This window comes from Hemiscyllium ocellatum, chromosome 38 (assembly GCF_020745735.1).
Source record: "Hemiscyllium ocellatum isolate sHemOce1 chromosome 38, sHemOce1.pat.X.cur, whole genome shotgun sequence".
Taxonomy (NCBI): Eukaryota; Metazoa; Chordata; class Chondrichthyes; order Orectolobiformes; family Hemiscylliidae; genus Hemiscyllium; species Hemiscyllium ocellatum.
In genome coordinates, this window is record NC_083438.1 from 30,511,418 (window position 1) to 30,532,854 (window position 21,437).

At 50.5% G+C, this 21,437-nt stretch overlaps 1 long non-coding RNA gene across 1 annotated transcript; it reads right to left on the reverse strand.

Annotated features, from left to right (window-relative positions):
- Positions 1-1,895: 1,895 nt before the first annotated feature.
- On the reverse strand, positions 1,896-5,284 carry LOC132833860 (uncharacterized). Its single transcript, XR_009647120.1, has 3 exons — positions 5,227-5,284; positions 3,069-3,124; positions 1,896-1,965 (listed from the first exon to the last, which is right to left on the reverse strand). It is a non-coding gene; the product is annotated as an uncharacterized LOC132833860 (long non-coding RNA).
- Between the last annotated feature and the right edge of the window lie 16,153 nt (positions 5,285-21,437).

Genomic DNA, 21,437 nt, shown 5'->3' on the forward strand with positions numbered 1-21,437 from the left:
GGGTTGGGGAGTCCAGAACTAGAGGGCATAGGTTTAGGGTGAGAGGGGAAAGATATAAAAGAGACCTACGGGGCAACCTTTTCACACAGTGGGTGGTACGTGTATGGAATGAGCTGCCAGAGGATGTGGGGGAGGCTGGTAAAATTGCAACATTTAAGAGGCATCTGATGGGTGTATGAATAGGAAGGGTTTGGAGGGATATGGGCCGGGTGCTGGCAGGTGGGACTAGATTGGGTTGGAATATCTGGTCGGCATGGACGGGTTGGACCGAAGGGTCTGTTTCCATGCTGTACATCTCTATGACTCTAAATGGTTGATATGAATGACAAAGGAGTCCCGGTATCCTTAAACTCTTTGCCCAAGTTCTAGACATCCCCCATGAGAGGAGACGTCAGTGTTCACTCTATCCAGACCCCGAGAATCTTACACATTTCAGTTCAACCACTTCTCCATCCCACATCCAATGGCTAAAGACCTAAGCTGTTCAACCTGTCCTCGTGGGGTAACCCTTTCATCCTGTGAATGAGTGGAAAGAGACTTCCCTGAATTCATTCCAAAGCAATTCTATCTGTTCTGAAATGGGGAGGGACCAAACCTTATGGAGTTCCCCAGATGTCATCTCACCAACACACTGTTACAGCTGCAGTAAAACTTCCCTGATGTTTTTATCCCATTCCTCTCGCAAATGACCATAACATTTCGTGAGATTTTTTAATCACTTAACATAGAACCCCTACACAGTGTTGAAGACAGCCATTCGGCCCATCGAGTCCACACCAACCCTACAAAGAGCATTCCACCCAGACCTGACCTTCCTACCCTATTGCTGTAACCCTGCGTTTCCCATGTCCAATCCGCACTAACCTGCGCATCTTTGGACTGTGGGAGGAAACCAGAGCACCCGGAGGAAACCCACGCAGACAGTCGCTCGAGACTGGAATCGAACCTGGGCCCCTGGCACTTTGAGACAGCAGCACTAACCACTGAGCCACTATACTGCCCTGTAATATTCTCTAAGCGATCACAGTACTAATGATAAATTTCGCTGCCAAGTTGTATGCTTCCTTCATCCCAGTCACTGATATAGTTGAGAAATAATTGAGAACCGATCACTGGTCTTGGTGGCACTCTACCAGGGACAGCTAACCAGCTCAAAACATAAATATCTGTTCTCCTCTCTGCTTCCTGTAGGTTAAGCAATTCCTTATCTCTGAAAATATCTTAGTCTTGACACTATTCCTTCTTATTGTCTGTAGCAACTTTTGATGTGGCTTTAACGAAGGGTAGGGTTTTCACGATGTAGATCTGCTTGTCCCTCTCACCTCTTTGTTGTTCACTCTGTCTGTGTCTCTATTTCCCTCTCCCTCCATCTTGGTTCTCCACCTCCCTCACATTTTCTGTCCATCTCCCTATATCCTTCAGGCTGTCTCCCTCCATCAGTCCATCCAACCGTCCATCTCCCTCCGTCCTGGTCCCTCTGACTTGCCTGTTCCCACACTGCCTGGCCATCCTTCTTCCCATTTCTCTCTTCCTCTCTGCCTCTTTCTCAGTCCATCTCTCTCCCTCCTTCCTTCCATCCTTCAGGCACTCTGCCTGTATTCCTGATGAAAGGCTTTTGCCCGAAACGTCGATTTTCCTGCTCCTCGGATGCTGCCTGACCTGCTGTGCTTTTCCAGCGCCACTAATCCAGAATCTGTTTTCCAGCATCTACAGTCCTTGTTTTTACCTCCTTCCTTCCCTGTCTATCCATCTTCTTCCTTCACCCTCGGACTCTCACATTTTCTAACTCTGCCTGTCTGTCTGTCTCTCCGTCTGCCCGTCTCTCGGACTCTCTGCCTGACAGTCTGTCTCTCTGTTTCCAGACCCTGAAGGGACAGGGAAAGGCAGTGACGTTACTCACAGTATCTCTGGCAGACTGCAGTGTGGTTCAATGTGGGTCCACGCTGGGCCAGGTCGATGAGTCGGCTAAACGAACATGGAGCCAAGGAGAGTGCAGACGGGTCAACATTCAGACTGTGTTTCCATTCAGCGTCCTTCCAAACCCTGCCTCCCTCCCACAGCCCAGGCCAGGCTGTGTGCAGGAACATCACCCCACCGCTGCTCCATCTCTCACTCCCGATTCTTCCTGTTTTCAGGAGTCTGCAGAGAGGTTTCCCAGCCTCCCCCCTCAGTCACCACCACCTCGGCCATGGTTCCTCCATATTTCAAGGCACATTCACCACGGACCACATTGGCAGCAACTCGCTGTCCCACATCAGCTCAATGTTAACATTCGGCCAATTAAATGTTCGCTCCCCCTGTGATCTCACCCCTCCCTCCCTATCTCTGTAACCCCCTCCAGCCCCTACACCCCCCTCCCTATCTCTGTAACCCCCTGCAGCCCCTACACCCCTCCCTATCTCTGTAACCCCCTGCAGCCCCTACACCCCTCCCTATCTCTGTAACCCCCTGCAGCCCCTACACCCCTCCCTATCTCTGTAACCCCCTGCAGCCCCTACACCCCTCCCTATCTCTGTAACCCCCTGCAGCCCCTACACCCCTCCCTATCTCTGTAACCCCCTGCAGCCCCTACACCCCTCCCTATCTCTGTAACCCCCTGCAGCCCCTACACCCCTCCCTATCTCTGTAACCCCCTGCAGCCCCTACACCCCTCCCTATCTCTGTAACCCCCTGCAGCCCCTACACCCCTCCCTATCTCTGTAACCCCCTGCAGCCCCTACACCCCTCCCTATCTCTGTAACCCCCTGCAGCCCCTACACCCCTCCCTATCTCTGTAACCCCCTGCAGCCTCTACAATTCTGATTCCTAACTGCTCCGAACCTGGCTTCTTCCACATCCATTGATTCCCATCGCTCCATTGCTGTGGCCCCTTTAACCTCAGGAACGTCACCCCTGATCCTCTCTGCACTTCTCTCTCTTGTTCCCCCGATTAAGGGGGTGACTCACAGCTAACACTGGCCTCTCTGACGAACGTTCGGTCATGCACTGGCACTGCCACCCTAATGCCACCAATTCCCAGGGGGTGAAAGTTTGACCTCTAACCTCATTGCGACCTGGGTTCCATTTACCTTTCAAGGGCAGCGTGAAGAGCGAAGAGATTAGGAATTCGGAGAGACAGAAACTCCTGTAAAACAAGAGGAAGGCACCATGTTTACCTGGATTCAACCCTCCAAACCTTCACGCACCCCCCCGTATCTGGGCAGCATGCTCTGTTCTGAAATGGTACACTGTAGCATTGCCACCTCTGTCACTATGTGGCACTGGGTCAGGGTTGTTTGAGATAATTCACTGGCCACACATTGTCCACTATCTTTGCTGCATCTTGGGTTTGCCTGGTGACCACAAAGGAAGGGAAATGCCAAACTGGCCTTCAAAGCAACAGGATCCAATATATGCCTTGCAGAGATTCTTTCACTTGCAATCTATTACCAACCGGATTTTCCCAGTCCACCTGCATATTGAAATCCCCCATGGTCACTGTAACTTTACCTTTCCTACACCCCTTCTCAATCTCCTTGCACCCCAGCTCCTGACTGCTGTTTGGAGGCCTGTAAGTATCTCTAATTACGCCTTTTTTACTTTTGCGGTTCCTCAATTCTACCCACAACAGATTCCTCGCCATCTGACCCTACTTCCTTTCTTACTGTTGAAGTAGTTTCATTCCCTACCAATAAGGCATCCCCACCCCCTCTGCCCACCTGCCTATCTTTTCGACAGGATGTATATCCTTGAATATTCAGCTCCCAATCCTAATCCCCTTGCTGCCGTGATACCCACACGTCATACCTGCCAGTTTCAATGTGTGCCACAAGCTCATTTACCTTATTCCTTATACCGCGTGCATTTAGATAAAACCCACTCAGTCCTGTATTAACTCCCCTTCTGCTCACTGTCTCTAGTTTGTCTAGTATGCTTGAAAATTGATAGCTAACCCTTTCCATACGCTCTGTGCTGAACATTTTAATAACCTCAGAGTTCTGTACTGTTAACTCCTGCTTTAATTCAAGCTCTCTAATGTCCCTGATCACTGCGCCTCCCACAGTTACGCATTTACCTGCTTTATGTTATTGACTCTGTGCCAATTAGCTCACGGCTCAGGTTGGAATCCAGAGATTACCACCTTTTTGGTTCTGCTTTTTAATTGAGCTTCTAGCTGCTCATGCTCCCCTAGCAGAACCTCTGCCCTAGTTTGTCTATCTTGTTGGGACCTACGCGGACCACGATCTTTCCCCTCCCACTCCAAGTTCCTCTGCAGCCCAGCTGAGAGATCCTGAACCTGAGCAGCAGGTTGGTAACACAACCCTGGGGACTCGCGATCCTGGTCACAGAGAACAGTGGCTCTGCCTCGAACTATTTTATCCCTAATTAAAACAACATTTCCCTTCTCTTCCCCCTGCTTGAATGGCTCCCCGCACCACGGTGTTGGGGTCAGTCGGCTCATCCTCCCTCTGTCCCTACCATTCCTATATCTGGGGACATTTCCCTCCCCCTCTCAGTCTGATATCTGCAGAGATTTCCCTCCCCCCTACCCCACCCCCAACCGATATACAGAACACAGAATATTACAACGCAGAACAGGCCCTTTGGCCCTCAAAGTTGCACTGACTTGCAAAACCAATCTGAAGCCCACCTAACCTACACTACTCCATTATCTGCAGAAGTTTCCCTCCCATCCCCATTCTCTTTCTCCCCCAAAAGTCTCTCCTATAACTGGGGAGGTCTCTCTCTCTCTCACACACTCTCCCCAATAACTTGGGGGGGGGGCTCTCTCTCTCACTCACACACACACACTCCCCTATAACTGGGGAGGTCTCTCTCTCTCTCTCTCTCTCTCTCTCTCACACACACACTCTCCCTTATAACTGGTGAGGTCTCTCTTTCTCTCACTCCCCTATAACTGGTGAGGTGTCTCTCTCTCACTCACTCCCCTATATCTGGTGAGGTCTCTCCATCTCACAGTCTCCTCTGTAACTGGGGAGGTCTCTCTCTCTCTCTCACTCTCCCCTATAACTGGGGAGGTCGCTCTCTCTCCCTCCCACACCCTATATCTAGGAAGGTCTCTCTCTGTGTCTCTCTCTCTCTCACACACACACACACACACACTCCTATAACTAGGGAGGTCACTCTCTCGCTCTGTCTCTCAGTCACAGTCCACGTATCTGGGAAGGGCTCTCTCTCTTTCTCTGTCAAAGTCTCTCTATTTGAGCTGGCGGGTGAATTCCTTACCTGTCTGGTCCTCTTGCTGATGTGTTTGGTGTCAAACACCGAGGGGAACAGCTTGTGGGTACTGGTCTTAAACTCAACAAAACTCTCTGAAAGGGAAACAGACAAACAGCTTCAGGCAGGGGGCACAGGGATGGCACAGCTGGGAAAGGACAGGGGAGAGCACGAGGTAGACTGGCACAGTATGGCATGAGAGCAGGGAGACGCGAGTGGGAGAGAGGAAGAATGAGAGAGAAAGAATGACAGAAAGGGGGAGATAGAGTGAGGAAAAGGAAAGACAAGAGGGAGAGAACAAGGCATGGAAGGGGGGGCTGACAGGAGACGGGCTAAGCGGCAAAGTGCTGTTTGACATGTCAAAGATAATCATCCACACAGTACCTGGTAGTGGTCGATAAAACTTGTCATGAAGGTACATCAGATCCAGGAGCATGTTATGTCCAATCAGAGGCTGGGGAGAGGAAAGCATGAGGTACAATAATTCACTCCACGTGAGACAGGGAGGCAGACAGAGAGATAGACAGAGAGGCAGACAGAGAGGCAGACAGAGAGGCAGACAGAGAGGCAGACAGAGAGGCAGACAGAGAGGCAGACAGAGAGGCAGACAGAGAGGCAGACAGAGAGGCAGACAGAGAGGCAGACAGAGAGGCAGACAGACGCAGTCTGTGGGTGAGGAGGGATTGGGGAGAGAGCCTGGAAAACAGGGAGACAGAGAGCGCAGGGAGAGTCAGGGTGAGGGGAAAGAGAGATGCAGGGCTGAGGGGGCAGAGACAGAAAGGGACAAGGCGAGAAGAAAGAGGAGAGCGAGAGTGCGCAAGAGCACGAGACGATGTGTGAGAGAGCGTGAAAGAGCAAACTCTCTCTCCCCCTCTCTCAGCAGCAAAAATATGCAAAAAAAAGCATTGAGACTCCTCCCCCAACTCTACTTTTAGAGAGACTCACCCACGGATTTCCCCAAGGACAGGGATAGAACGGGGTTAGATACACAGTAAAGCTCTCTCCACACTCTCATACAACGTGGAACAGCACAGCACAGGAATGGGCCTTTTCGCCCACAATATTGGGCCGAACATGACTCCAAAATTAAACTAATCCCTTGGCCTGTCCTTAGTCCATATGCCCCCATTCCTTGCACATTATCTTACCTAAAAAGTCCCTTAAACCCCCTTTCGTATCTGCCTCCAGAACCATCCCTGGCAGCACGTTCCAGACTCCTACCATTCTATGTAGAAAAACATGCCCCTCACACCTCTTTTGTACTTTTCCCCCCTCACCTTAAATGCATGCCCCATAGATTTAGATATTTTAACTCTGGAAAGATGCTTCTGACTGTCAACACTATCAACGTATTGCAATTTTACAGACCATCAGTCTCCCCTCAGCCTCCGCTGCTCCGAAAATAAACCGCGAGTTTTGCGAGCCTCTCCTTATAGTTCATCCTCTCTAATCCAGGCTGCATCCTGGTAATCGTCTTCTGCACCCTCACCAAAGTCTCCACATCTTTAAACGGGAGGGGAGTGGGGCTGGGCAGAAGGTAGCAAAGAATACAAAGAGCTTTAGGGCAGAGGAGATGACTCACTGAGATTCTTGTGGAGAGAGGAGAACGACTTCATTCTTGCAAGAGGATTCGCAGTGAAGTTAAAATTGGAGGTTCCCTGCCTCCATTCCCGATGAAGGGCTGAAACATCGATTTGCCTGCTCCTCGGATGCTGTGTTTTTCCAGCACCAAACTAATCTAGAGTCTGGTTTCCAGCATCTGCGGTCCTCACTTTTGCCGAGCTGTGGTCCTAAGCACTGATCCCTGTGCTTATTCTATCTGTCACATCCTGACAACCTGAAAAGGCCACATTTATCTCAATCCTGTGCGTCCTACTGGAAAACCAATCCTCCGTCCACACAAACACCCTACCTCCCAGGTCATGAGGTTCTCTCCTACCGTTCGGGGCATGTACCTTTTGGGATCTGATCAGCTCACGGAAGACTCGAGTAAAACCAAGCGCAGCCTCCAGCACCAGTTCCACGCGGCAACCATCCCTGAGTGAGTTCTCCAACTGTGCTCGTCTGGAGTAAGTGATCCTGTGAACGACAATCTGGGGAGGGGCGGCGAGAAAGGGAGCGAGAGGCAGAGAGATGGAGAGTGAGACAGAGACGGGGGGGTGGGGTAGATGCAGAGAGATGGAGAGAGAACAAGGATGCACAGACAAGAGACAGTGGCAGAGATGTGACAATAAGGGAAAGGGAGACAGGTGGCGAGTGAGAGAGTGAGAGAGAGAGAGAGAGTTGAAGGAGCAAGAGAGAGGAGAAGGCAAGTCAGAAACATTGAACGAGATGGTGAGAGAGAGAGAAAAAGACAGCGAAGGAGGAACAGAGAGAAGGTTGGGTTGGGGTGGGGAAGAGAAGGGAGGGGGAGAGTGTGTGGGGGGGTGGGAAGAGAGAGAGAGAGAGAGAGAGAGAGAGAGAGAAAGAAAGAGACACAGACAGTGAGGGAGAATGCGAAAAGCAGAGAAACAGAGGACAAGGTGGCGTGTGATTGGGACAGAGGTTCCCCTCCCCCTCACTACCCCCAACACATCTCCCCAACTCATCCAACATGAACCATGCACGCTCCCCAGCATTAGCTCAGCAAGAGGTCCCTTCTCCCTCTCCTCCTTCACACCACCCATCAGCAATACGACTACAAACACCCAGCCTCAACCACCACCACACTTCCCTTGTCCCTCAGACAACATGCCATCTTGCAATCACTTGCCCACAGGACACTGAAAGCCCGGCTGGGAAGGATTGCACATTCCCATGAAAGGCCAGCTTCAGGTACCATCACCCCACATCGCCAGGGAGTTTTACCTCGTTCTGATCATTCACTTCAGTCCAGATACTGGTCAGGGCTCTCCTCAACACCAGCTGCACCTCGAATATCTGAAGACCTGTATCAGAGGAAGAACAAATTCATTTACAGAAACCACATCGCTCAATGCCAACCCTCCAAAAGTGCGGCACTCCCTCAGCACTGACTCTCCGACAGTGCGGCGCTCCCTCGGCACTGACCCCCCGACAGTGCGGCGCTCCCTCGGCACTGACCCTCCGACAGTGCGGCGCTCCCTCGGCACTGACCCTCCGACAGTGCGGCGCTCCCTCGGCACTGCCCCCTCCGACAGTGCGGCGCTCCCTCGGCACTGCCCCCTCCGACAGTGTGGCACTCCCTAAACACTGACCCTCCCACAACACGACGCTCGCTCAGCATTGACCCTCCAGCAGCGCAGCACTCCCTCAGCGTTAACCCACTTAGTGGGAGTGTGTGAGGGAATGAACTCAGTGGGGAGCTGTTTGTAGGGGTATAGCAGGGTGAAATCTGGGACGAGTGGCCTCCTCCTTTACTGACCCTGAGAAGTGAGGTGGAGTTGGAAATGTGGAATGTACCGAGGGGCAGGTCATGCCTCACAAACCTTACTGAATTCTTTGAGGATGTAACAGAACACACTGATGAAATTAGAGCAGTGAATGTGGTGTACATGGCTTTTAGAAAGGTGTTTGAGTCAGTTCCCTATGGTATGGTCATTCAGAAAGTAAAGAGGTATGGGATACAGGGAAATCTGGCTGTCTGGATACAGAATTAGCTGGCCCATAGAAGACAGAGGCTGGTGGCACCGCCTGGATCTCGGGGACCAGCGGTGTTCCGCAGAGTTTTGTTCTGGGACCTTTGCTCTTTGTGATTTTTTAAAATGACTTGGATGAGCAAGTGGAAGGGTGGGTTAGTAAGCTTGCCGATGACATGAAGGTTTGTGGAGTGGTGGATAGTGTGGAGGGCTGTAGCGAGTTGCAATGGGACATTGACAGGATGCAGAATCAGGCTGCTAAGTGGCAGATGGAGTTCCACCTGGAGAAACGTGAAGGGATTCTCTTTGGAAGGTTGAATTCGAATGCAGAATACAGGGTGAAAGACAGGATTCTTGGCAGTGTAGAACAGAGGAATCTTGGGCTCCATGTCCATAGATCCTTCAAAGTTGCCACCGAGGTTAAATAGGGTTGTTAAGAAGGCATATGGTGTGTCAGCTTTCATTCACAGGGGGATAGAGTTTAACAGCCATGAGGTTATGCTGCAGCTCGATAGAATCCTGGTTGGACCTCACTTGGAATATTGTGTTCAGTCCTGGTCGCTTCATTATAGGAAGGATGTGGAAGGTATAGACAGGGTGCAGAGGAGATTTACCAGGACGCTGCCTGGACTGGAGGGCATATCTTATAAAGAACCATAGAGGTAGCTAGGGGTTTTCTTATTGGAACGAAGAAGGGTGAGATATGACTTCATAGAGGTATACAAGGTGTTGATGAAGTGGATAGTCAGAGATTTTTTTCCAATGGTAGAAATATCTCTCACGAGAGGACACAATTTTAAGGTGATTGGAGGAAGATTTCATGGAGATGTCAGAGGTAGGTTCTTTACTCAGAGTGGTGGGTACATAGAACAGACTACCAGTGGTGCTGGTAGAGTCAGATACATTAGGGACATTTAAACGACTCATGATTAGCCACATGGGACATAGTACAACGAAGGATACGCGGTTAGTCAAATCTTAGAATAGGACAGAAGGACAACACAACATCGAGGGCCCGAAGGGCCTGTACTGCGCTGTTGTATGTTCTTACCGGGAACGCAGGGCAGAGTGAGTGAATCTCCCTCCTGGGCGTGGACAACCCATTCTGAAACATCAGTTATCATCACCTTCAGCAGATCCTTCAGTATGGAACTGCAAGAACACGTCGTGATGGGAATTATTCCAGGAATGGGACAAAGATTTTCCACACCTGAGAGTGTTCCACAGCTCAGCAGCTCCTTTCAACAATCTCTCAGCTGGAGAAAATTAGCACACAGCAAGATCCCATAAACAGCAACTTGCTGATGACCAGCTGATTTGTTTGACAGGCACTCCTTTTTGTGATAATCCTAGTACAGGACAGGGGGAGAACCCTCAATGCAGTTTCAGAAACACAGGGGACTCCTTTATGGTCACGTCAAGACAGCAGACAGTACCTCTGACACTGTGACACTCCCATATCGCATAAACCATGACAGCAGAATGCTAGGGTTGGTCTGGTCATCGGACTGCCACACTCCCTCAATGTTGACCCTCCAGCAATGCGGTGCTCCCTCAGCACTGACCCGACAGTGCAATGCACCCTCAATGCTGACCCACTGACAGTGCGGCAGCCCCTCAGTGAGAGCCTCCGGCAGTGTGGCACACCCTCAGCACTGACCCTCCGGCAGTGCGGCACACCCTCAGCACTGACCCTCCGGCAGTGCGGTGACAGGTTTTGCAAGGAAACACGGCCCATCCTGATACACAGACCATGTGGGCGGTGAAGTACCCGGTCTTGGGCTCTCAACTCCACCCTGCTTCCTCAACTGAGACACTCCAACCTTGGTGAACCCCAGGAGACAGTATGTGGGCAGCACCCCATCCCGAGGACCGTGCACAGAATGGCATGGGAGCGCAGGGGCAGGTACAGGTCTTTGACTAAGGACAGAATGTGATGCTTCTCCCAGTCAAACTGCCTGCTCAATGGAGTGTCCTTTCAGACCAGATCCCCCCCAGCTCCTTCACATGATCCAGGCAGACGGTGTCCATCCTCCCTGCCTCCTCCTTACTTGTTCAAGCTCCAGGTCCCAGCGGTGAGAAGGTCTCGGAGTTTTGACTCCTGTTCCTCGTTCAGAAATGGGATGCCCTCCCTGAAAAACTGAATGTGGGGGTGGGGGGAGAGGGGTAAGAGAAAAGAGCCAAGTCAGGATCATGACTGCCCCTCGCTTTCACCCGAGAAACAGCCCCCCATTCGCCGGGGAAGATTACACCTGACTACCTTCTCAGTGCAGGCAATGGTCCCGCAGCCCCAGACCCCAGCGGCAAACTCAACGCCGGTCATGCTCCCAGGGCCTGGGGCTTTCCCGGCCTCCTCGTCCCAGGCACTGCTCTCATGGCCCCCCCACTCTTGGGCAATGGGACCTACTCCAACAGCCATGTCCCACTCCTCCCTGTCTCACGTTACATGGGTTAGGGCTCAATTGAGAACAACAGCCCCACAGGCTCCCCAGCAACGGCATCTGGCAAGCTTTACACTGCCCACCACACTCACCCCGGGGCAGAGCACCATGGCTCGCCCCCCCACCTCGATAGCAGCAGAGATCCAAGGGCACACCCCATCATGGCCACAGGGCACTGCTTCAGCCACAGCAGCAGAGCCCCACGGCCTGGCCGCCCCCACAGAGCCTGAGGGCCAATCCTGCCACACCCCTCCCCCCGACAGCGGAAGCACCCCAAGGCCCCACCTCTCCCACCAGCGACATTGCCCGAGGGCTCTGCCCCCTCCCCCAGCGACAGGGCCCTCCCCCCAGCGACCGGACCCATGGACCTGCCCCCTTCCCCCAGCGACAGGGCCCCATGGACCCGACCCCTCCCCCCCAGCGACAGGGCCCCATGGACCCGACCCCTCCCCCCCAGCGACAGGGCCCCATGGACCCGACCCCTCCCCCCCAGCGACAGGGTCCCATGGACCCGACCCCTCCCCCCCAGCGACAGGGTCCCATGGACCCGACCCCTCCCCCCCAGCGACAGGGTCCCATGGACCCGACCCCTCCCCCCCAGCGACAGGGTCCCATGGACCCGACCCCTCCCCCCCAGCGACAGGGTCCCATGGACCCGACCCCTCCCCCCCAGCGACAGGGTCCCATGGACCCGACCCCTCCCCCCCAGCGACAGGTCTGCAGGGACCCGACCCCTCCCCCCAGCGACAGGGCCCTAGAGTCCCTGCCATTCCGCCCAGTGAGAGCGCCACAGGGCTCCGCCCTTACCCTGTGACAGGGCCCCACAGACCCACCCCTTCCCCCAGTGACAGGGCCCCAAGGTCCCTCCCACTCCCCCCCCAGTGACAGGGCCCCAGGGCCCCGCCCCCCTTTCCCCAGTGACAGGGCCACAGGGGCCCTTACCCTGTGACAGGGCCCCCATGGACCTGGTCCCTCCCACTCCCCCCATCGACAGGGCCCCATGGACCTGGTCCCTCCCACTCCCCCCATCGACAGGGCCCCAGGGTCCCTCCCACTCCCCCCATCGACAGGGCCCCAGGGTCCCTCCCACTCCCCCCATCGACAGGGCACCAAGCCCCCTCCCCCAGCGACAGGGCCCCTCCCACTCCCCCAGCGACAGGGCCTCAGAGCTCTGCCCTTACCCTGTGACTGGGCCCCAGGGCCCCACCCCCTCCCCAGAGTCACATGGTTGCAGGGCCCTGCTCCCTTGCAACAAACTGCAGACCCTTCTTGCTGACGTACCTTCTTAAAGTCAAATCCGTACTTGGTGAGGAAGGAGCAGGTGGAGGACTGGAAGGTAAATTCCGAGTCCAGGGGACCGAAGCTGGGCGGGAACAGGTAGAAGTTGTAGCAGACAACGTCAATCCTGCACACGAAGGGCAGATTAAACAATCTCAACAACATAGACGGCCAACAGCCTGGAGACAACACCATTAACCAAATAACATCAACCTCCTATGGGACACTGAGGTCAGACATTCTAAACCAAGCGACTGAAGGAGACAGGAGTTCAGTGGAGTGAATACTGGGTCAAAGTGATCAGCTGAAGGAGTGTCCTGAGGGAGTGAGAAAGAGAGGGAGGGAGAGGAGTAGGGAGGGAGAGGAGTAGGGAGGGAGAGGAGTAGGGAGGGAGAAGAGTAGGGAGGGAGAAGAGTAGGGAGGGAAATGTAGACCCCTCAGGACCTCAAGCAGCTGAAGGCCCAACCGTCAATGATGGACAACGTTAAGAATCACACAGCACCAGGTTCCAGTCCAACAGGTTTATTTGGAAGCACTACTCCTCTATAACCACCTGGTGAAGGAGCAGCGCTCCGAAAGCTAGTGCTTCCAAATAAACCTGTTGGACTATAACCTGATGTTGTGTGATTTTTAACTTTGTTCACTCCAGTCCAACACTAGCTCCTCCACATCAATGGTGGAGTGACGGGAATCAGGGGAAGAGGGGGTAGTGGCCAGAGGAGGCTGTAGAGAGACAGAGAAGGGGTGTAGGAGCTGGAGAAGGTTACAGAGACAGAGAAGGGGTGTAGGAGCTGGAGAAGGTTACAGAGATAGGGAGGGGTGTAGGGGCTGGAGGGGGTTACAGAGATAGGAAGGGGTGTAGGAGCTGGAGAAGGTTACAGAGATAGGGAGGGGGTGTAGGAGCTGGAGGAGGTTACAGAGATAGGGAGGGGTATAGGGGCTGGAGGGGGTTACAGAGATAGGGAGGGACAGCACGGTGACACAGTGGTTAGCACTGCTGCCTCACAGCGCCAGAGACCTGGGTCAAAATCCCACCTCGGGCAACTGTCTGTGTGGAGTTTGCACATTCTCCCCATGTTCAGCGTGGGTTTCCTCCGGGTGCTCCGGTTTCCTCCCACAGTCCAAAGATGTGCGGGTCAGGTGAATTGGCCATGCTAAATTGCCCGTAGTGTTAGGTGAAGGGGTAAACGTAGGGGAATGGGTCTGGATGGGTTGCTCTTTGGAGGGTCAGTGTGGACTTGTTGGGCCAAAAGGCCTGTTTCCACATTATAAGTAATCTAATCTACCCAGGAGTGAGGGACAGACTGGGTATAGGGGCTGGAGGAGGTTACAGAGATAGGGAGAGGTGTAGGGGCCGGAGGAGGATACAGAGATAGGGAGGGATGTAGGGGCCGGAGGAGGATACAGAGATAGGGAGGGATGTAGGGGCTGGAGGGGGTTACAGAGATAGGGAGGGGTGTAGGGGCTGGAGGGGGTTACAGAGATAGGGAGGGGGTGTAGGGGCTGGAGGGGGTTACAGAGATAGGGAGGGGGTGTAGGGGCTGGAGGGGGTTACAGAGGTAGGGAGGGTTGTAGTGTTTCAGAAAGGTTTTGAGATGTCAAAAAGTCAGTTGATGAGGCTGAAAGCTGGAAAAATCCACTCACCCACTGGCTGAATCCGACTGTTGGGTAAACAAGGAGAGACCTTTCAATAAAAGGGAGAGACAGAGCGAACTGTTTGAAGCTGAAATATTCCAAGAAAATCAAACACATCTGCCACGCCATGCTGATCTGACAATGCATAAACCATTCATTCCATGACCCATGTGACTCATAACCCAAGTTCAGAAACAAGCCATTTGCACTGTAATAGTCTCCAGCACCATCCCACCCCCTCCACACACCATTCCTTTCACCCTCAGGTATTTGCAGAGATTCCCCTGAATGGTAACATCTCCACCAAAACATGCCTACGCAAAGGAAGTCTGGAGAGGAATGCAGTGGTGTTTGTTGAGGTTCGTCCCGAGCAGTTCCATGACGTGGACTCCATGCTCTACGATCTGTTCCCCGGGACGCCAACTGAGACGAACATCAACTGTGTCTGGAGGATCATCAACTCGGTCAAAGATGCTCTTTGGTCTGTCCGAAACCTGTTGACCTTCCAGCTGAAGGAGTTGACCCCGACTGAGTGTTGCAAACTGGCACATTCCAAGGTCCAGGACTACGTGTTGAGGGACGCTTGGTGCAGCTGCCACCATGGCGCGGCGGGGAAAGACCATCATGTAAGAGGCCCAATCAGTAACTGCCACACAACCCTCCCCCCCGCTTTTCGTCAGTATTCACTTAGGAATAGGACATTGTTGCCGATGTGAATATTGAGTCACAATTAATTAGAATGGATGGCTTTGAGGTATGTCGGGAAGAGGTATTGGAAATTCTGGAAAGGGTGAAAATAGATAAGTCCCCTGGGCCTGATGGCATTTATCCTAGGATTCTCTGGGAAGCAAGGGAGGAGATTGCAGAGCCATTGGCCTTAATTTGTTGTCTACAGGAATAGTTCCAGAAGACTGGAGGATAGCAAATGTGGTTCCCCTGTTCAAGAAGGGGAGTAGGGATAACCCTAGTAACTATAGGCCGGTGAGTCTCACTCCTGTTGTGGGCAAAGTCTTAGAGAGAATTGTAAGGGATAGGATTTATGAACATCTGGATAGGAATGATGTGATCAAGGATAGTCAGCATGGTTTTGTGAAGGGCCGGTCGTGCCTCACAAACCTTATTGAATTCTTTGAGAAGGTGACCAAGGAGGTGGACGAGGGTAAAGCGGTAGATGTGGTGTATATGGATTTTAGTCAGGCGTTTGATAAGGTTCCCCATGGTAGGCTACTGCAAAAAATACAGAGGTATGGTATTGAGGGTGCGTTGGATTAGGAATTGGCTGGCTGGACGAAGACAGAGGGTAGTAGTTGATGGTAAAGGTTCATCTTGGAGCGCAGTTACTAGCAGTGTTCCGCAAGGATCTGTTTTGGGACCATTGCTGTTTGTCATTTTTATAAATGACCTGGAGGAGGGGCTAGAAGGTTGGATGAGCAAGTTTGCGGATGATACGAAAGTCGGTGGAGTTATTGACAGTGAGAAAGGGTGTGGCAGGTTACAGCGGGATATAGATAAGCTGCAGAGCTAGGCAGAAAGGTGGCAAATGGGGTTCAATATAGGTAAATGTGAAGTGATTCATTTTGGTAAGAGTAACAAGATGGGATACTGGGCTAATGGTCAGATACTTGGTAGTGTGGATGAGCAGAGGGATCTTGGTGTCCATGTACACAGATCTCTGAAAGTTGCCACCTAGGTAAATAGTGCTGTGAAGAAGGCATATGGCGTACTGGCTTTTATTGGTAGAGGAATTGAGTTCCGGAGTCCTGGGGTCATGTTGCAGTTGTATAAGACTCTGGTGCGGCCGCATCTGGGGTATTGTGTGCAGTTTTGGTCGCCATACTATAGGAAGGATGTGGAGGCACTGGAACGGGTGCAGAGGAGGTTTACCAGGATGTTGCCTGGTATGGTAGGAAGATCGTATGAGGAAAAGTTGAGGCACTTGGGGCTGTTTTCATTGGAGAAAAGAAGGTTTAGGGGTGACTTGATAGAGGTATACAAGATGATTAGGGGTTTAGATAGGGTTGACCATGAGAACCTTTTTCCACGTATGGAGTCAGCTATTACAAGGGGGCATAGCTTTAAATTAAGGGGTGGTAGGTATAGGACAGAGGTTAGGGGTAGATTCTTTACTCAGCGAGTCGTGAGTTCATGGAATGCCCTGCCAGTAACAGTGGTGGACTCTCCCTCTGTATGGGCATTTAAACGGGCATTGGAAAGGCATATGGAGGAAAGTGGGCTAGTGTAGGTTAGGTGGGCTTGGATCGGCGCAACATCGAGGGCCAAAGGGCCTGTACTGCACTGTATTTTTCTATGTTCTATGTTCAAGAAATTGCTGCTTTGCTGACCTCTCCTGAACCCATACATCATGCCCATGAAGAGTCTAGCATTATCCCCCACCCTTGAATATGTCCTGTTTGCTCATTTTTGCACCTGTTCCATTTTCCTTTCCGCATCACTTACCAATCTGCGAGACGGTGAAGCGTGTCACACTGGGTCTCAGTTTATCGTAACGTTCCTGCGGGTTATCAAACAAACTGCAAGCAATTGGGACACTTGTTAGAATACCAATCCTCTGTTCCTACTGCAGCACCCACATCCCACCTCCAACTCCTAATCTCTCATCAGGCAGTAAAGAGGCTCAGTGGTTAGTATGGTGCCTCACAGTGTCAGAGACTCAGGTTTTCTTCCAGCCTCAGGCGACGGTCTGTCTGGGATTTGCACACACTGTGTCTGTATAGATTTCCTCCTGGCATTTCAGTTTCCTCCCACAGTCCAAAGATGTGCAGGTTAGGTGGGTTAGCCATGGGAAGTGCAGGGATACAGGGTTAGAGTAGAGAGTGGGTTTGCGTAGGATGTCCTTGGGACAATCAGTGCAGGAGTCAATGGGCCAAATGGCCCCTTTCCTGCATTGTAGGGATTCCATGTTTTGCCTCCTATGCTCCAATGAAATTCTGTGATTCCTGCTTCTACCTCTATATCCTCCTCCAGGCCCAATAATCCTCTCTGTCTCTGTAATCTTCCATCAATTATCTTCAGCCTTTATTCTTTCCCTAAGATTACAGAGTGATCGTGTTCAAATGGGTCAATGGGCTGAAAAATGGCAGCTAGAGCTTAATCTGGATAAACAGGAGGTATTGAGAGAACTAATAAGAGTAAGGCTCATACAATTAATGGTGGGGCCTTGAATATTGTTGTATAACCTAGGGGTTCAGGTACATTTTTTGAAGACTGCATCATATGTTAACAAGGCATTTGGCACGTTTGCCGTCGTTGCTCAGTCCTTTGAGTACAGGAGTGGGACATTATGTTGAGGTTGTATAGGACATTGGTGAAACCTCTTTTGGAATACTGTGTCTAGTTGTGGTCGCCCAGTTAAAGGAAGGATACTATTAAGCTGACGACTGTTCAGAAGAGATTTATGAGGATGTTGCCGGATATGGAAGTCTTGAGTTATAAGGAAAGGCTGGAATGTTTCTCACTGGAGTATAAGAGGTTGAGAGGCAACTTGATGAAACAACGAGAGGTATAGATTGAGTTAATGGTAATTATCTTTTCCCTAGGATGGGAAATTTCAAGACCGGAGGCACATTTTAAGGCGAGAGGCGAGAGATTTAAAAAAAAGACATGGGCAATTTTTCTTCCTACACAGAGGGTTCTTTGATTGTGGAATGAACTTCCCAAGGGCACGATTACAACAATTAAAAGACATTTGGATAAGTACATGAATAAGAAAGATTTGGAGGGATAAGGGCCAGGAGCAGACAGGTAGGACTAGTTTAGTTTGGGATTATGGAACGATTGGACCAAAGGGTCTGTTTCTGTGCTGCATCTCTCTGTGACTTTGGTGTTTTAAAGGATGTAGGCATCAGGCACACAGCCAACATGTACTGGCCAGCCCTAAATACTCAGAGGGGGCAGTTAGGTTTCGACTGCATTACCAATCATGCTGCCAGTGTTAATAATTTTTTTCCCAACTTAAACTAACAAAACCTTGTGATTTTGAGCAACTCTGTTCCCATTTTGTCGTCTTCCCCAATGCAGGAAGAATTCTAGCTTCTCCAGTTCGTCCTCCAAAGCGTAATCTCTCATCTCGAACAGCATTCTGGTAAATCCCTCCTCAACCATCTCCTAACCATGTTAGGAGTTAGTCCTTTCTTAATCTTGCCATGTCGGACCAGAGAATTCCTTACCTCAGTTGTGCAGTCGGGGAACCGAAGGAATGCAAACCTGTCAATTCGGTGTCGATCGCTGCATTAAACAAAAAGAAATGCAGTCCCAGAAATTGCAGTTATGATAATAACATTCTCATAGATTTCATATACTGAGGTTGCATTCTCCACACACTGGGATTCCAATAATTCCAGTTCGGTCGCATCAAGTAAGCACTCATCTTTATAAGCTATGATGATTTGGAGATGCCGGTGTTGGACTGGGGTGTACAAAGTTAAAAATCACACAGCACCAGGTTATAGTCCAACAGGTTTAATTGGAAGCACACTAGCTTTCGGAGTGACGCTCCTTCATCAGGTGATTGTCACCTGATAGAGGAGCGTCACTCCGAAAGCTAGTGTGCTTCCAATTAAACTTGTTGGACTATAACCTGGTGTTGTGTGATTTTTAACTTTATAAGCTGTGAGCAGTGTTATGATCTAAGCTGATGGCATTACTGGGCAAGTCAGATGCCACACTGAAATTTGGCTTGATAGATCATAGTTTGCTTTGTTTTGGTTTGAATGAGTTGGTCTGTCACGGGAACAGAAGCATGCAGATTTGCTTTAACAATAAAATAGAGGTTCCTCAATCAAAAAAAAATTGAAATTAAGAAAACTACCTAGGTGAAGATCATTGAATATGCTGTAAAGATATAACTGATGCCAATACACTGCTTTACAAATTCCAAAAATCCATTGCTCGGAGAATATCCAACCAGACTAAGAACAATAAATTCAACTGAAGATAAATGTGATTTACCTTGTTAATGGTTTACCTTGTTAAACCATTAAATATTCAAGAGTAAATAGAGGCCAATACTGCTGCCAAAGATGCTTCCACAAACTTTTGTGAAAATAAATCATCACGGCCACAGAAATACCGTCAAGTGAAAACTTAAGCTCACGCGTACAAAAATCCAATGTGTAATTATTCTGGAATCCAAAGTCCAAAGTTAAATGGATTCTCCACATTAGTCAAGAAAAAGCTGGGCAACAATGGCTGTACGGAATGCCCCCGTCCCTGAACTGTATGCCTCAGCATGAGACTATTCAGCCCACTACATAGTGTTGCTTTCTGAGAACTTAGTAATGAGGAAATACTGTCGGAGAGTTCAGTGCTGAGGTCGCGCCGCACTGTCGGAGAGTTCAGTGCTGAGGTCGCGCCGCACTGTCGGAGAGTTCAGTGCTGAGGTCGCGCCGCACTGTCGGAGAGTTCAGTGCTGAGGTCGCGCCGCACTGTCGGAGAGTTCAGTGCTGAGGTCGCGCCGCACTGTCGGAGAGTTCAGTGCTGAGGTCGCGCCGCACTGTCAGTAGGTCAGTACTGAGGGAATGTCGCACCCTCACAGGGTCAGTACTGAGGAAGCACCACACTATCAGTGAGCGAGTGCTGCACTGTCAGACCGATGTTTGGGTCCTTAAACTGACTCCCTACCTGCTCTTTCATGTAATTGCAGTTGTTCACACTCTACATTTCCAATTGAAATAGAAGTGGTCACCCATTATTCTGGGCCATATATTAAATGACCAAAGAACACCGGTAAAATGAGAAATACCGATGTGAAATATGAACAATAATAGACTGAAAAACCTCAAGTCAGGTTTATTCACAAATGCCTGAAGAGGGGCTTAAGCCCAGAACGTCAAATGTCCTGTTCCTTGGATGTTGCCTGACCTGCTGCACTTTTCCAGCAACATATTTTCAGCTATTCACAAATGCTGCCTTTCAGTTGAATGGCCTCCCAGGTTTGCTTATGTTTGATCTGATTTCTTTAAAAACAGGTTAGCCAGTAATTGCAACTGTTGTGGTATGTTGCTATGCATATATCAGCTATCACATTTCTTAGAAATGACTATCTTTTTGAAAAAAAACAATCATTTGGTTGCAAATTTGCAGGTTAGGAATAGCATTGTCCTTTCAATGCTGTCTCTGACATGAAAACCAACAAGGAGAAAGTGAGGACTGTACATGCTGGAGATCAGAATCAAAGAGTGTGGTGCTGGAAAAGCACAGCTGGTCAGGCAGCATCCGAGGAGCAGGAGAATCAAGATTTCAAGCATAAGTTCGTCATCAGGAATGAACAGCTTGCGCTCAAAACAGTGACTCTCCTGCTCCTCCAATGCTGCCTGACCAGCTGTGCTTTTCCAGCACCACACTCTTCAACTATGAAAACCAACATGTTAACTTTACAGATTGTACAAGCCACTGCTTTTCAGTCTATGCAATCCTGAAATAGTCACCAGTTCTTGCATCGATTATCAACCATTTTCTCTGTAAATCACATCCCCCGAGGATTCAGTGGGCACAGCAGATATTTAATCAAGAAATGTCAATGAATTAAATCTCCAACTTTCAGTGAACTTAGGACGCTAGAAAATTGACTACTGGATTTAGTTTAAGGGCACTTCATCAATACTTTTATATAAAGCAAATAATATTCATTACCCCAAGAGAGGGAAAAATCAAATTCAGTGACATGCACTGAGGTTTTATCTTGCCCTCTCTGAAAGAACGAGCATGCAAATATTTGGGGGAGGGAAAGGCAGCCACATCGAAGTAAGAGGGCTCCATTGCCAGCGGTGAACTGGATGTGACGGCAGGGTGTGGGGAAGAAGGGAATGTGTGTGTTTTCTTTTTTGCAGGAGGAAGGTGAGGGGGTTAGATTGCTTAAAACAAGCACTCGGATCAAGAGAATCCGTTGAAGTTATTTACAAGGGTATATTTTCCACACGAGTTGCAAACAGATGTAACCTATTGAAAATACAGCTAAAATCAAATTGGGGGATTTAACCCTCTCTTCTCACTAACTGATTTGCAGGATTCTCACCTACAAAGTCACAACTTGCAATCTCCTCCAGGATCTGAGGATACAGCGACTGGAAATTTGCTGCTGTTACCTCGCACATGTTCCTCTACCCACGTCCAACTCAATCACCCTCGCCTTCCGGCTCCACGTGATTCCTTTGCCGCGCCGTTTTGACGTCAGAGCACGCCCTGAATGGATACACACCCGGGCGCAGCCAATCGGCGCCGGATAACTAGTCCCCGCCCACTTCACCCAAAT